General features: G+C 36.8%; 1 long non-coding RNA gene across 1 annotated transcript; it reads right to left on the reverse strand.

Moving 5' to 3' along the window:
- Positions 1–11,471: 11,471 nt before the first annotated feature.
- On the reverse strand, positions 11,472–13,442 carry LOC108273183 (uncharacterized). Its single transcript, XR_001814264.3, has 2 exons — positions 13,032–13,442; positions 11,472–12,679 (listed from the first exon to the last, which is right to left on the reverse strand). It is a non-coding gene; the product is annotated as an uncharacterized LOC108273183 (long non-coding RNA).
- Positions 13,443–15,990: the final 2,548 nt, after the last annotated feature.

Genomic DNA, 15,990 nt, shown 5'->3' on the forward strand with positions numbered 1-15,990 from the left:
TCAGCTGCCGCCTCTTCCATACACATACAAACAACTTATTTTCATCCTGAGACTTCACCTGCACCCTTTCCCTGAGTGCACAACCCTCACCTGCCCCCTCTTCCACTCTCTCTCTCTCTCTCTCTCTCTCTCTCTCTCTCTCTCTCACACACACACACACACAAACACACACACTCCTTGTCTGCTCTCCAGTATGTGAACCCTCCCTCACCTGCAACTTCTTTTCATCCTGAGACTTCACCTCCAACTTCTCTTGCAGCCTTTCCCTGAGTGCACATCCCTCACCTGCCCCCTCTTCCACACACACACACACACACACACACACACACACACACACACACACACACACACACACACAAAAGCACACAACTTCTTTTCATCCTGAGACTTCACCTGCACCTTTTCCCTGAGTGCACATCCCTCACCTGCCCCCCTTATCCACACGCACACACACAACTTCTCTTCATCCTGAGACTTCACCTGTACCCTTTCCCTGTGGGCACATCCCTCACCTAAACATGTAATTTCCTGTTGGCAGCAGATGGTGCTATGACTATAACTGAACATGTAGATGTCCTCATGCCAGGATTCGTATCAAATGTGAAGTTTGAACTAGATTGAACATTGTATGCTTGAGTTATAACAACTTCCTGTTTAATAGCAGTAATATCACTCTTTAGCACTTAGCTATGTGTTGCTAGCATGTTCTAACATGTGTCTAGCTTGTTGCTACCATGTTTAGAATTTGCTGCCATATTTTTATATTCATATTCCTGTTGCTAGGAATACATTAGTGTAAAACATGTTACTTCCTGTTTCCAGCACTTAACGGTATAATGATAAATGAATATTGGTATGAGGATGCCTTCAGGGCTGGATTCCAGTAGTTATATCATACACTTTCTGTCAAACTGTCAATCAAAGTGTTGTGTGTGATAATTTATGACCCTCTGTGCTTCCCAGACTGGCAGGTCTGTAGGGGTGGTGAGTGGGGTAACCCCATGGAGTGTATCAGCTGATCAATCTGGCTCCTTTGTGTCTGGGAGTGTTGTGGAGAGAGGTGTGTGGGGGGGAATAGCCCCCCTCCCAACAAAAGGTGTCTATGTTAATGAGTTTGGTTTTTGATGGGGTGAAATACGTCTTTGTGTTACTGTGTGGCGTTATTTCGTTTGTGTAAACACATTGTTAGAAAAGCATGATGTTTGAATGTGTACAGATATGAGTAGAATATTTGTTTTGTGAAAATAAATGAAAACAATTGTTGATTATGTCTTTAGGGATCCCGGTTTACCTTTGAATGAAAGGTTTAGGAGGTAAAGCGTCTTTTTAAAAAAAATAATCGGTGTAAAAGAATCGTTTGTATTACACACAATCTAAACACAAACCTTTAGGATGTAAAAAGGATTAAAAGAGCTGTTTAAAAGAATCCGCATTACTAGGATTCCAAAAACACACAAAAACTTTAGGAGGTAAAAATGTTAAAAGAGCTGTTTAAAAAGAATAGCGCATATTACATGACTTCTAAACAAAGGTCCTTACGAGGTAAAAATGTTAAAGTGCTGGCTAAAAGAATCTCCGCAATGTTTAAACTAGGAGAGAAGTATTTTCCAGAGATGTCTTCCATTCGCTGTGTAAAAGCAGTAATGAAGTGAAAACGAACCCAACCTCTCACTCGCTAAACCCCGCCCACACATACGTGTTTTCAGACACGTCTCTCTCTCTCTCTCTCTCTCTCTCAACCCACGCTCATACGTGTTTCACCGGCAGACAGTACTTTCTGTCAAACTGTCAATCGAAGTAGTGTGCTAATTTATGATCTTTGTGTTTTTCCTGACCGACAGTTCTGTAGGTACACCTAATTTATGACCAGGGGTGGTGGGGGTGGTTGGGGTGGTGGGGGTAACCCTATCCAATGTATCAGTGGGACATTTTGTCCCCTGTATGTCTGGGTTGTGTCCTTCCATTCCTGGATGTGTGTGTTTTGTGTATTGTGGGGGATCTCTCCCAACAAATGTGTTTATGTAAATGACACTGTTGTGAAACGTGTTTCTCCCTGAATTAATCACACACAAATGTAGACCTTTTTGTGGTATAAGAGAATGTTTGTTTCAGAAACTACTTTTGTGGTATTGTTTTATTTTGAAGCTTAAGGATGGTTTCGGTGAAATATGTCTGATGTAAGAAAAGAGAATCAAATGGTTAATATTGGTGTGTTACTATGTGGGGGATTTCATTTTGTGTAACCACATTGTTATAGAAAGCATGATGGTTGAATGTGAATATATATGAGCAGAATGTGTGCTTGTGAAATATATGAAAACAACTGTTGATTAGGTTTTTGGGAGAACGGCGTGACTTTGAATAAACATTTACTGAAATAAAACCCCTGAAACAGATAAACCATCGATATGGCCAAAGAAATGTAAAAAATGTTTTTATATACATTCTAAACATTAACCTTTAGGAGGGAAAACGTTTAAAAGTGCCGTTTAAAAGAATTGTGCATTTTGTTTCAACTATAAACACGATTTTGGAAAATGGCTTGCCAACAAGGACACTTATACAGAACTGTCACTAAATACATGCGATTTTGTCTATGCTTTGACATCCCATGTCCCCACTGGCTTACAGTCAACTCGTGTAAATTCATGACCTCTGTAACACTGTTTGATCTTGAATGTGTGATCTTTCCTGGCAGTTGTCTGTCTGTGTGAAAGAGAGAGACGTGTGATTTCTGGGGGTTTTGCTGACCAGAATTCTTACAAATGTGTTTATGAGTTTCTTAACGGTTAAGAAGTTGTAGTTAAAACACAGAAGAAACTCTGCAACTATCTGGTACAATGTCTGCTCCGAGAAATCCTAATACCCCTAGAGGAATGCTGTGTATTTCACCAGCACGAGGACCTGATGAAATGAGAGAGGACCTGACTTCTGCTCCAAGAAAAAAAAACAAGATGTTAGTTTGACAATTTATTCATGAAGATATAGTAAAGACATAACATAATAACAAACTACACACAACATTTATGTTGAGAAAATTCAGCTTGCTCTTTGTTCCAAAATAACATTGGACCAGATCCATAGATCCAACAGTTTGGAACACACCTTCTGTATTGGCATGTGAGTGTTTATTTTAAATGGAGGCACAATGCCTAGGGAATTGGTCATCAATTTCTTCTGAAGACATCTGTGGAAGAAATAGCCTTAACATGAGCTTCATTTCTTCAAGAGCTTCAAGAGCAAGCTGAATTTTCTCAACATAAAACTAACTACTGTCCCAACTGCCGCTAACCACTGTCCAAACTGCCGTACAATACTGATAATGCTCTTACACAAGAGGGCTGAATGGAAGACCTTGTTAAATAATATGATTATGCATGTTGGAATGTTCCCAAGTCGAAGTGCTGTAGAACTCCTCAGCATTAGGTCACCTCTTCATACCCTTTCCATACCATCGTGCTCTTTGCCTGACAAAGCAATTCACATTCTATGTCAAAACATATTTATCAGTTGGGGTCTAACTTTAAAATCACCAGATACCAAATGTACAACAGTTTTGTCTTTCTGCCATCACAAAATAAAAATATTTAAACCTTAAATAACGTAGTCACGGAGGGTGTGTACATTTGTCGTTCTACATTAATGGTGTGGATCCTTATAGACTGTGGAACAGAAATGTACTCAGTGTGTCTCCACCGATTTATTTCACATTGCAGTACAACCATTTTTCTTTTTTACCATTATGGACGAAACACCCGTTTCTTTTAAAACATCATCTTGAAATGTCTTTCTACCTCCTAAAAAAACCACTCGGCCTTAAGACACAATCTTTGGAGTTGTTGACGCCCTGCTCAGGGTTAAACAACAACGTCTTTACTATATCTTCATGAATAAATTGTCAAACTAACATCTTGTTTTTTTTTCTTGGAGCAGAAGTCAGGTCCTCTCTCATTTCATCAGGTCCTCGTGCTGGTGAAATACACAGCGTTCCTCTAGGGGTATTAGGATTTCTCGGAGCAGACATTGTACCAGATAGTTGCAGAGTTTCTTTCACTCAGGGAAAGGCTGCAAGAGAAGTTGGAGGTGAAGTCTCAGGATGAAAAGAAGTTGCAGGTGAGGGAGGGTTCACATACTGGAGAGCAGACAAGGAGTGTGTGTGTTTGTGTGTGTGTGTGTGTGTGTGTGTGTGTGTGTGTGAGAGAGAGAGAGAGAGAGAGAGAGAGAGAGAGAGAGAGAGTGGAAGAGGGGGCAGGTGAGGGTTGTGCACTCAGGGAAAGGGTGCAGGTGAAGTCTCAGGATGAAAATAAGTTGTTTGTATGTGTATGGAAGAGGCGGCAGCTGAGGGATGTGAACTCAAGGAAAGGGTGCAGGTGAAGTCCCAGGATGAAGAGAACTTGTGTGTGTGTGTGTTTGGAAGAGGGGGCAGGTGAGGGATGTGCACTCAGGGAAAGGATGCAGGTGAAGTCTCAGGTTGATAAGAAGATCAAACAGTGTTACAGAGGTCATGAATTTACACGAGTTGACTGTAAGCCAGTGGGGACATGGGATGTCAAAGCATAGACAAAATCACATGTATTTAGTGACAGTTCTGTATAAGTGTCCTTGTTGGCAAGCCATTTTCCAAAATCGTGTTTATAGTTGAAACAAAACGCACGATTCTTTTAAACGGCACTTTTAAACGTTTTCCCTCCTAAAGGTTAATGTTTAGAATGTATATAAAACATTTTTTACATTTCTTTGGCCATATCGATGGTTTATCTGTTTCAGGGGTTTTATTTCAGTAAATGTTTATTCAAAGTCACGCCGTTCTCCCAAAAACCTAATCAACAGTTGTTTTCATATATTTCACAAGCACACATTCTGCTCATATATATTCACATTCAACCATCATGCTTTCTATAACAATGTGGTTACACAAAATGAAATCCCCCACATAGTAACACACCAATATTAACCATTTGATTCTCTTTTCTTACATCAGACATATTTCACCGAAACCATCCTTAAGCTTCAAAATAAAACAATACCACAAAAGTAGTTTCTGAAACAAACATTCTCTTATACCACAAAAAGGTCTACATTTGTGTGTGATTAATTCAGGGAGAAACACGTTTCACAACAGTGTCATTTACATAAACACATTTGTTGGGAGAGATCCCCCACAATACACAAAACACACACATCCAGGAAGGGAAGGACACAACCCAGACATACAGGGGACAAAATGTCCCACTGATACATTGGATAGGGTTACCCCCACCACCCCCACCACCCCTGGTCATAAATTAGGTGTACCTACAGAACTGTCGGTCAGGAAAAACACAAAGATCATAAATTAGCACACTACTTCAATTGACAGTTTGACAGAAAGTACTGTCTGCCGGTGAAACACGTATGAGCGTGGGTTGAGAGAGAGAGAGAGAGAGAGACGTGTCTGAAAACACGTATGTGTGGGCGGGGTTTAGCGAGTGAGAGGTTGGGTTCGTTTTCACTTCATTACTGCTTTTACACAGCGAATGGAAGACATCTCTGGAAAATACTTCTCTCCTAGTTTAAACATTGCGGAGATTCTTTTAGCCAGCACTTTAACATTTTTACCTCGTAAGGATCTTTGTTTAGAAGTCATGTAATATGCGCTATTCTTTTTAAACAGCTCTTTTAACATTTTTACCTCCTAAAGTTTTTATGTGTTTTTGGAATCCTAGTAATGCGGATTCTTTTAAACAGCTCTTTTAATCCTTTTTACATCCTAAAGGTTTGTGTTTAGATTGTGTGTAATACAAACGATTCTTTTACACAGATTATTTTTTTAAAAAGACGCTTTACCTCCTAAACTTTTCATTCAAAGGTAAACCGGGATCCCTAAAGACATAATCAACAATTGTTTTCATTTATTTTCACAAAACAAATATTCTACTCATATCTGTACACATTCAAACATCATGCTTTTCTAACAATGTGTTTACACAAACGAAATAACGCCACACAGTAACACAAAGACGTATTTCAGACGTATTTCACCCCATCAAAAACCAAACTCATTAACATAGACACCTTTTGTTGGGAGGGGGGCTATTCCCCCCACACACACCTCTCTCCACAACACTCCCAGACACAAAGGAGCCAGATTGATCAGCTGATACACTCCATGGGGTTACCCCACTCACCACCCCTACAGACCTGCCAGTCTGGGAAGCACAGAGGGTCATAAATTATCACACACAACACTTTGATTGACAGTTTGACAGAAAGTGTATGATATAACTACTGATTCCTATAAAATATGTGAAGTTTGGTGCATATTGAACATTATGTCTGAGTTAGTGTAAAACATACCAGTCCATGTTGCCAGCAGGTGGCACTATGACTATTACTTAACATTAGCATGTAGATGTCTTCAGGCCGGGACTTTTATCAAACTGGTGAAGTTTGGTGCAGAATGGACATTGTATGTTTGACTTTTAACAACTTCCTGTTTCATGGTGAAATATCAAAATTTGAGACCGCCACACCCATGCCCTGCAGCAGAAACTCAAAAGCTTCGTAATTTAGCACTGTCAAGGCCTTTAGATTAGAGTACCTAAATATGATGTTGATCTGATTAATTTTCTAGGAGAAGTTTGTTAAAATATGAGGCCTGGAAATGGCAAAATCTGAGCAAAAATTTTAGAGAAAAGTCAAAATGGCTGACTTCCTGTTGACTTTAGGGCATGAGTTCAAGAGACTTTTTTGTATGTATTGGCAGATTACACATGTTTCCCGAATTTCGTACATATAGTTGAAACGTAGCAGCCGCCACACATCATTGAAATATTGTATGTGGTGCTATTGAGCCATTTTGCCAGACTCTATTCTAAAACCTGTATCCCATGTAAATGTTATCCACTGCTGAGGGGTACGCAAAGTTTCATGCAAGTTTTTTGACTATGTTTAGGCCACAAAAATGTGATTCCTTTCACATCGAAATTTGTCAGGCCACCACGGACACGCCCTTCAACGAAAACTCAAAAGCTTTGCAATTTAGCATTGCCAAGGCGTTTACATTACACTGACTGAGTTTGATGTTGATTGGATGAAATCTCTTGGAGGAGATTGTTAAAATATATGGCCTGGAAATGGTTGTTGCCAGTAGTTGGCGCTATGACTACAACTAATTATTAGCATGTAGATTGCTTCAAACCTGGACTTTTATCAAATGGGAAGTTTGATAAGATTTTAACTGAATACCAACCAGCATAATCTTCAGAATTTCACCTTTTGTGTTGTAAAGTCTGTCATACAGATTGGAATGACATGAGGGTGAATAAATAATTAAATTAATTTTTTGGACAAACTATTCCTTGATGTTTTTCTCCAAAACAAACTTATTTTATATTAAATTAGTTTCTGAAATGTGTCTGATGGATAGTGGATAGTCTGTATATTCCTAATGGATAGTCTGTGTGTGAATTTGTCACAATCACAGATCTTTTTTTTTATTATTATTTATTTTTTTAAGGTCTTTATTAGCTAGTCAAGTGCTATTGCAATTGCAATCCCCACTAGCAGCAGCCCTGAGAGTGCCTACAGTATTGGGCTCTTAACAGAATTCTTGAATGTGAATATAAAGAACCCATGTCCTATCTTTCCCTTTTTGTATAACTATTAAATATGACACCAGATACATTTTTGTTTTTATATTGTTTTTTTTAAGGTCAATTTTAATCCTTAAATAAGAATGTTTCCCAGCGTTCTGTAAATTGTGCACTTATTTACACTAATGCATCGTCAGTTTGGGTGTCAGTTAACACAGCTGTTTGGACATTCTGTATTTACCCGACATTGTGTGGTCAAAGATAAGTGTGTGACAGTGTGTGCTCTGTGACTGTGTACATTGTATATGTGTGTGTAGGTGTGCATAGGCATAACGCTCATTTAAATAGAGCCAATGATCACAGAGAGAACTTTCATTTTTTGAGTTAGATGTCTCAGGGAATATGAATCAGTGTATGTGTTCTTCCTCTACTTCTGAACACCTGAACTCCGCCTTCCTCCACTCATACCCCTTTCTTTCTCCTTCACTCTTTAATTTGGGAGTTAGAGAGGTAGATAAACATGTCCATGAGGCCTACAGGAGAATGTGAGGAATGCTGCATGTAAAGATGTTTTTTTTTCTTTTCTACTACCACTTCTTGTGGAGTTTTATGCTCATGCTAGCAGTAGGATCTCAGTCACAACACACCCACACATACACACTAAAAACCAACAACAAAATACAGAAAAACTCCTCCATACCGGTGTCCTCGTTGTAAATCCTTAATTTTCACTACACTAGACTGTGAACATAGCCTCTTAACTTTTAAAAACTTTTAGCCTGCTTGTTTTTACCACAAAATAAAAGGGTGAGAGACATCCACCATATCAAAATACTATACAGTTTATCAAAATTGAAATTCATCTTTAAAAAAAATATATAGTGTGACTATCCCTCTGTTTATGCAGTTCATAGTGCCACTTTTGGTGAGACCATGAAAAATGATGCAATATTCCTAGATAGCAGATTGTTGCTAATCTATATAATTGATTTTAATGATTTTAAATGTTAGATTCAGTTGCTTTAAAAGATCCCAGTCAGAAGATATCCATTCTGTCTTATATCCAAAATCAGTTAGAGGCAGTCAAAAGCAGGGGAAGAGCAGAAAGACAGAGGTGAAGTGATGGCTAAAATGAGCATTTTACTGAATAATCTTATTCTTATAATCTTTCTTAACAATCAGTCTGACCTTGTCAGTCCAGTACAAATTCAACCAGTGTTATTATACCAAAGCGAAGGCAATGGAAAGTTATTGCTTCACAATGTCCAGTGACGGTGAAAACCTTGTGATAGAGACATTCCTTTATCTCTAACTTACTTGTGATGACAATACAGCACAAAACATAAGATTAAACAGTAATAGAAACATAATATCAAATGACAAGTTATCGAATATATAAAAGATTAAATGAATACATAAAATAATATGAAAGAGACAAAGAAATGAGGTCAAACACAGATGTTTGTTTGCTCTCTTCAAGCTGAACACATCCAGGTCGCTATTAAGAACTCAAATTAGACACTTAAATTCTTCATAAATAAGAGGTGAACAAATTTGTTTAAAAGTAATGAATGCTTACCCAATATCAAAGAATAATTGAATAAGCACATTCTGTGTTGGAAAATAGCGTTGAGTTTAGAAAAAACTGAGGTTTTTAACGTTTAATCATCGTTGATGTGACTAATAATTTGGTTTATTTCTTTCTCTCTTTTTTTTTGTTGATGTAATGAAACATTGACGTAACTATCATGCAACTTTGAAAAATGTGAGAATATGCCATCTACAGGCCTATTGTTACACTGCAAATATTTTATGGCTTCGTACATTAGATAATGCAGTGGTTCCCAAAGGTTTCCAGGGCGAGGCCCCCCAGATGGCATTAACATTTGACATAGGCCCCCCTTTTGCAAGATGTCTTTAAAGCACATTAAAAATACAGACTTCTGAATATATACCCCCCCCCCCCTTTTTTTAAATTAATAATTACATCTTGCATATTTACATTACATTAGAATTGATTGTGTGTGTGTGGTTGTCTGAGAGTGAGAAAGAGAAAATTATGTATTTATTTATTTTTCACACCAAATTGTTGAGGCCCCCCGGGCGCCACCTGGTGGGCCCCACTTTGAAAACCTATGGGAATATATATCTATACTTTCATGAAATGTTTTTTAAATATTAGTATTTTTTATGACATTCATATATTCAAGTGCAATGGGAAGAGTAAAATAGTACTTTACGTTACTATGAACTAATAAATGCCATCAGCACGAATGTCTTGGATCTGAAGTTCAGGCAGCAGGACATTCATTTCAATGTGAAATTAACAGTCTTGCATTGGCAACAGGTCGCTTTATTCTTTCCACTGTTGAAACCTCGGCAGTTTCCAAGTTGAATGGATCTGCCATGTTGTTGTTTTTTTGCATCCTTTATCCAAAGAAATATCAATTTCTGCTTATTAATTTAAGTTTAGTTCTTGGTGATAGCTGTTTGAAAACTGATTGTAGCCCAGTCAAATCAAAACTTAGTGAGCTAGGATGTACAAAATGCTGTCTAGGTAGGAAGCTCACTAGGTTTTGAGACACAGTTAATGAATGACCCTTATGGGGTTATACTCATAAGATTGCTGACTGTAGATTTGACCAAGTCATGCATTTATACATTTTTGTCTTTTATATAACAGAAAGGCTATTTTTATTCTTGAGTCATATTGTGTTGGTTCAGAGGGTTTATCAGTGCCTAGATACTGGTCTTTATTAACTAGACACTGGAGTGTGGACTTAACCCTTGAATACTGTAGACTACATATAATCCGAATATAAACATCACCTAAAGTCATTATTTGACTATTAAAAGCAATGTTGCAAGCAAAGACCAAACACTGCTACAAAATAAATTTTGACCTGGTAATTATTATTTTTCTTCATCTGCAGTAGCTGATGAGAACTTGTAGAACACAATGAAACACAAATATTTTTCATCATTCAAGTGGCATCATCAGTTGATGACTAAACTGTAGAAAACATTCCAAGATAGCGGTCAGTGAAATTTTGTCAATCTTAGTCTGAAACAAGCACAGTCTATGGACACAGTTTCCTGTTCTGTTTAAGCTGAACATATACTGTGTGAACCCATCTAAGGACACATTCTTAAGCAAATAGGATAAACACTCTTGAAAGCATAGAATAGACTCATATGGGTGCAAATATGTCAGAGAATATGGATACCTTAATAAAGAAAAAGTACATAATTGAATGAGAACGTAAATGATTATTAAACTATTAATGATTAACTGGTGGATATATGAATAAGAAGACTCCTAGGAAAAGAAAAACATCCTTTTCTGATCCACCAATTAATATATAAATAACCATATAACAACAGGAATGCTATAATATTGTTTTAAATATTCAATCTCATAGTAAATTTAGTACGCCAAGTAATTTCAATTCACACTCTAGATACTATTATAGTAAAGCAAATTGCATTTAATTCAGGACGCAACTATGGTCTCAGAAGTGGGTGGACCAAAATTGAGTCTTGGGTGATGATTGGTAATATCTTGAAAACACATTCTGATGCAAAACTAGCTTTCCAAATCTTGTAATTGTTATATTCATTACACCATATTGCCATAATATGTCAACAATTGTGTAAATAGGGAAGACTGGGTCAAGTTGTCACAAGGTCTATATCTAAGTAACTATAGCGTTTAAAATCAGGTAAGGGAGACATCCAAAATGTGTATTGTTGTCGAGCCTCAAGGAAAGGTATCACTTTGAACTGAATTTTGACCAGAAACACAACCTAAAGGTCATTAAATCTTACTGTGGAAATCATGTGGCTAGGCTCGCAAAACTGTTTCAGAGAAAATTGCAAATTACACAACAAGCTACATGTTTGCTAAATTTAAGCCAATTAATTTTTTTAATATAAATGTAAAGGCAAAAAATAGTAATTAGATTGAATACATGATTGTCATAAAAAAAGAACAAATGTTCTTACAGGGATAGCGAAACCTGAAAAAAAAATCTACAAAAACAGCTGCGTATAATGAGCAGAGAAAGTGAGTGGTTAAAACAATGAACCAGATAAAAGATGCATATGCAGTCAAGACAAAACATCTCAAAACAAATCACAGCACATGTTGAATTTGATCAAAATTAACTTTAAAAAAAAAAATTGCCTGTGACATTAACATAATAAAGTTACCACATTCATGTACCATGTTATTTACAAGGTGGTACATAAAACATGATTTAAAAAAAAAAAAAACATGGTACTGATGATCTGTCTGTGGTACATGTCCCCCCCCCAAAAAAAAAAACAATGGTTTTGGTCATGGTAATTTTGGTATCTAGTGGGTTTTTTGTGTAGTATTTTGATTATTTTGTTTGGAAAATGCCTTTACCCAAGTTGTTCACAAGCTGTACATGCAGGTGTTGATCTTAATAAAAAAATCTTTTTCCGTCACTGGCAAACTATAAGGTGCATTTCAGGTTAGTTTTCAATAGGCTGTAGGTCTATTGAAACACCTGACATGATCGCTGACTTTGACAGAAATATTGAGTGTTGAGTAAAACCAACAATCAAGCAAAAACAAAACAACAACAACAAAAAAACTTCGTTGAAAAGGAGACGGCATGATTTCAAAAGTTGGGGGGACATGTCCCCATAAAACCCCTGGGAATTGTGCCACTGGTTCAGACTCATCAATATTGTTCATCCTATCCATTATATGGTCTAGGGCTGCCATCCTTGTTATACATCAGGTCAGTAATACAGTTTATAAGCTGCTTGTCTGATTCCTGTAGATCAGGAACAGGTTTAGAAGGTGCCGAATTCAGCTTGTTCCAGGTTCCCCAGTGCATATTCCTTGTTCTTGAAATCACCACCAAAACTGCCCTTCTAGAAACATCATGGAATTTCCCAGTTGGAGGAATATGTGTGTCACAGCTGAATCCAAAATCATTCCACTTATCGCCCATCATATAAAAATTAGCATGGTTTAGAATCACTTTTATTGGATCATTGCTAAGAAATAACTTGTATGCCAATTCCCACCAGTCTTCATCCACTTCGTTTAAGCTTTGCCAATTTGCCATCTGTTGAAAAATATGAAATAAAAATTAATGTGATAACAGATAGTTACGAAGTCAATTGTCAAATATTATACTGACAAACTGGTGAATGTTTATGCTCATTGTTTATACTGCTGAATGTTTATGCTCATTGTTTATACTGCTGAATGTTTATGCTCATTGTTTATACTGCTGAATGTTTATGCTCATTGTTTATACTGCTGAATGTTTATGCTCATTGGTTATACTGGTGAATGTTTATGCTCAATGGTTATACTGCTGAATGTTTATGCTCAATGTGGTTGTATCATATGATACTGGGCTAGTTGTGCTTCTATCATAAATTATCACGCTTTACAGATTATTGAAAATTTACCGTTTGTATTCGATGTCCCGTGAGTTCCTGTAAAAGTTCTACGTTGATACAGACCTGCCACAAATAATTGTACACTTTCTTTCAAACAAAACCGTTCAGCAAGGCTAATAATGTTTCGTCGAGGGAACCAGCTAACTTCCGGGTTGGCCTACAAGAATACGTCATCCCTGCAAGCTTAACGACTTCCGCATTAGCGTCCTACACTTGAGAAGGGGACATTCCTCCCTCTTAATGCAGAGATAAAGTCCATCTCTATAGCGGTAGATTATTAAGCTATGTTTATGATGGCAAAGATGCCAACGAGCATGTAAACACCAGTCCCATTCACAAAGCGCGAGATTTTCTCAGGATAAAATTACATTGTGAGAAAACAGCGTCTGGTTATGTCAAGAGCACGAGAAAAATAACTTTTTATGTCGTGTCCAGGTTACGAGAAAATTAACCCTTGTGTGTCAATTTAAAAAAGTTACACATAGGTCCATGTCCAAAAACTGTCATAAAAGTATTACATATAAAAAAAAATTCTCCTCTTTCACTGACGTCGATTTTTGTTTCTTTCTTTCTTATTATTTTTTTAAACCAGCATCAGTTCTAATCATAATGACCAAACATTAATTCATTTTCAGAATTGTAACCATTTAAATGCTGGTAAATATTATCTAAATATTAATTATTTTCTCTATAATAAATGCTAAGTGGATTTTTTTCTTTGATTATTACAGTCTTTGATATGTCAGTGATTACCAACAACATTAATTTTGATTCATTCATATTTTTTATGCAGTGTCAGATTAAACAATAACAAAAACAAAAAACAAACAAACAAACAAACAAAAAAGCAAAAAATCGCCACTTGAAGGCATACAATTTCCCCATGGATGGTGCTCTAGCGTTCAACAATGGAGAGCCGGACCTGGAAAACAGAGAAAGAGATAGACCAGTGCTCGTCTCTGGCTCCTCTTCCAGATCCAGTGCTCTTCCAGTGTTAGGGGGCCTAACCTATACCTGAGTCCATTATTGGTCATATCACAATTGAGAATATGCCCAAATTCACTGCTTTAATAGAATTTATTTGTAAGTGAAATGATACTCACAGTGAAATGTCCTTTGTATTGTATTTGCTCAGTCTATAGGTTAGGCTACACCTGCTAATACAGTTGATGGACTATGTTGTACTACTACATGTAGCTAATGCTAGTCATATTTAGCAGTTTAATTTGAATATCTACCATTAGTGCACCATAGCAATGGATAAGTATGATAATGTTTCATTTGATAAAGTTTCAAATCTGCTCATCTAGAGAGGGCTTTTCATTTGTACTATAGGAAGGAAAAGCATGATTAAATTTCTGCTTATTCGTGTACCCGTCAACTACATTGTGTAATCTTATTTCATCTATTGACACATTTTTAAAAAATCTTTTGTCATTCACATATATACCCTTCTAGCTCCACTGTAGTCAGTTTTCTCTTTGATGAAAATTATCAGCCTTTGGACTGGATAGTTCTATGAGAGGGATAAAAGTAGTAGACGCACATCCATCCATCCATCCATCCATCCATCCAACTTCTACCGCTTACTCCTTTTCAGGGTCACGGGAAACCTGGAGCCTATCCCAGGGAGCATCGGGCACAAGGCAGAGTATACCCTGGACAGGGTGCCAATCCATCGCAGGGCACAAGCACACACCCATTCATACACTACGGACACTTTAGACACGCCAATCAGTCTACCATGCATGTCTTTGGACTAGGGGAGGAAACCGGAGTACCCGGAGGAAACCCCCGCAGCACGGGGAGAAATGCAAACTCCGCACACACATGGCCCCGGGCCCAACTCGAACCCCGGAGGTGTGAGGCGAACGTGCTAACCACTAAGCCACCGTGAGTATATTGTCTATAGTTTTGTCTATATTGCTAATTCTTAAAGTTAGTAATGGTTCCTGGTTTAAAAGGCTACATTCTACTGGAGAAAATCTAATTAGAACAACTTTTTTTTTTACTTTTCAATTTTTTACAATGGTGATACAACTTAAAAACTTGTGTTCATAATTGTGGTAATTAAGTACATTACACTTAAATTCCTTTTAAATAATATGAAAAAAACTAGTTGGAACAACTTAATTTTTTTATGATTAATCAACTTAAAAACTTGTGTTTATTATACAAATGATTAATTAAGTGTTAATTGAAAATACATTTGATTGTACAGGTCATTTCTCTAACTCAATGTAGTTCATTGGTTGAACTTAATTTCATTAGAAGTTGTCATAACTCAAAATGATTGATGCAAACTGTTGCGTTAATTTTTTTGTTGAGCCTAAACATTTGTTTTTAGAGTATAGTTTATCCATAATGTGAGACCATTGCTGTAAAAAGAATTGTTTTTGTGCTTAATATAGAAAAGACACTTTTGATTTTGTTGTAAAAAAAACAAACAAACAAACAAACAAACAAACAAAACTTACAAAATGATACTTGGAATATTTGCGGTGTGATTAATCTGAATACTTCCTCTGGTAGTCCATTATCTGTGCCCTGGCTTTTGTGGAAAATCTGCCCATCCTGGAGGCTGTGGAGAAATTTCTGTGAGGACCTGTCATTGACATAAGGTACTGTAAGGATCTTATAAAGGAAAAATGGTCAAACATGACATCCTGCCATTATTTACAAAAAATAAAATAAAATCTCTACAACTACCCAACTTTTTTTATTTATTTATTTTTTTTGTATTATTATTATTATTATTATTATTATTATTATTATTATTATTATTATTATTTTTTTATCAGTGAGCAGGAGCATTTTTATCAAAGGGTTAAAGTAGAGTGGCAAGCCATAGGAGAGTCATCCTATTTCATGGTGTTAATAATAAAAAAAGTTGTCTTCTTCTTCTTAGATGGCTAAATGGCCCTTGGCATTTTAGAAAGGGGTGAATTATTTGTCTTCATAAAATGCT

Source organism: Ictalurus punctatus, chromosome 1 (genome assembly GCF_001660625.3).
Source record: "Ictalurus punctatus breed USDA103 chromosome 1, Coco_2.0, whole genome shotgun sequence".
Lineage (NCBI taxonomy): Eukaryota > Metazoa > Chordata > Actinopteri > Siluriformes > Ictaluridae > Ictalurus > Ictalurus punctatus.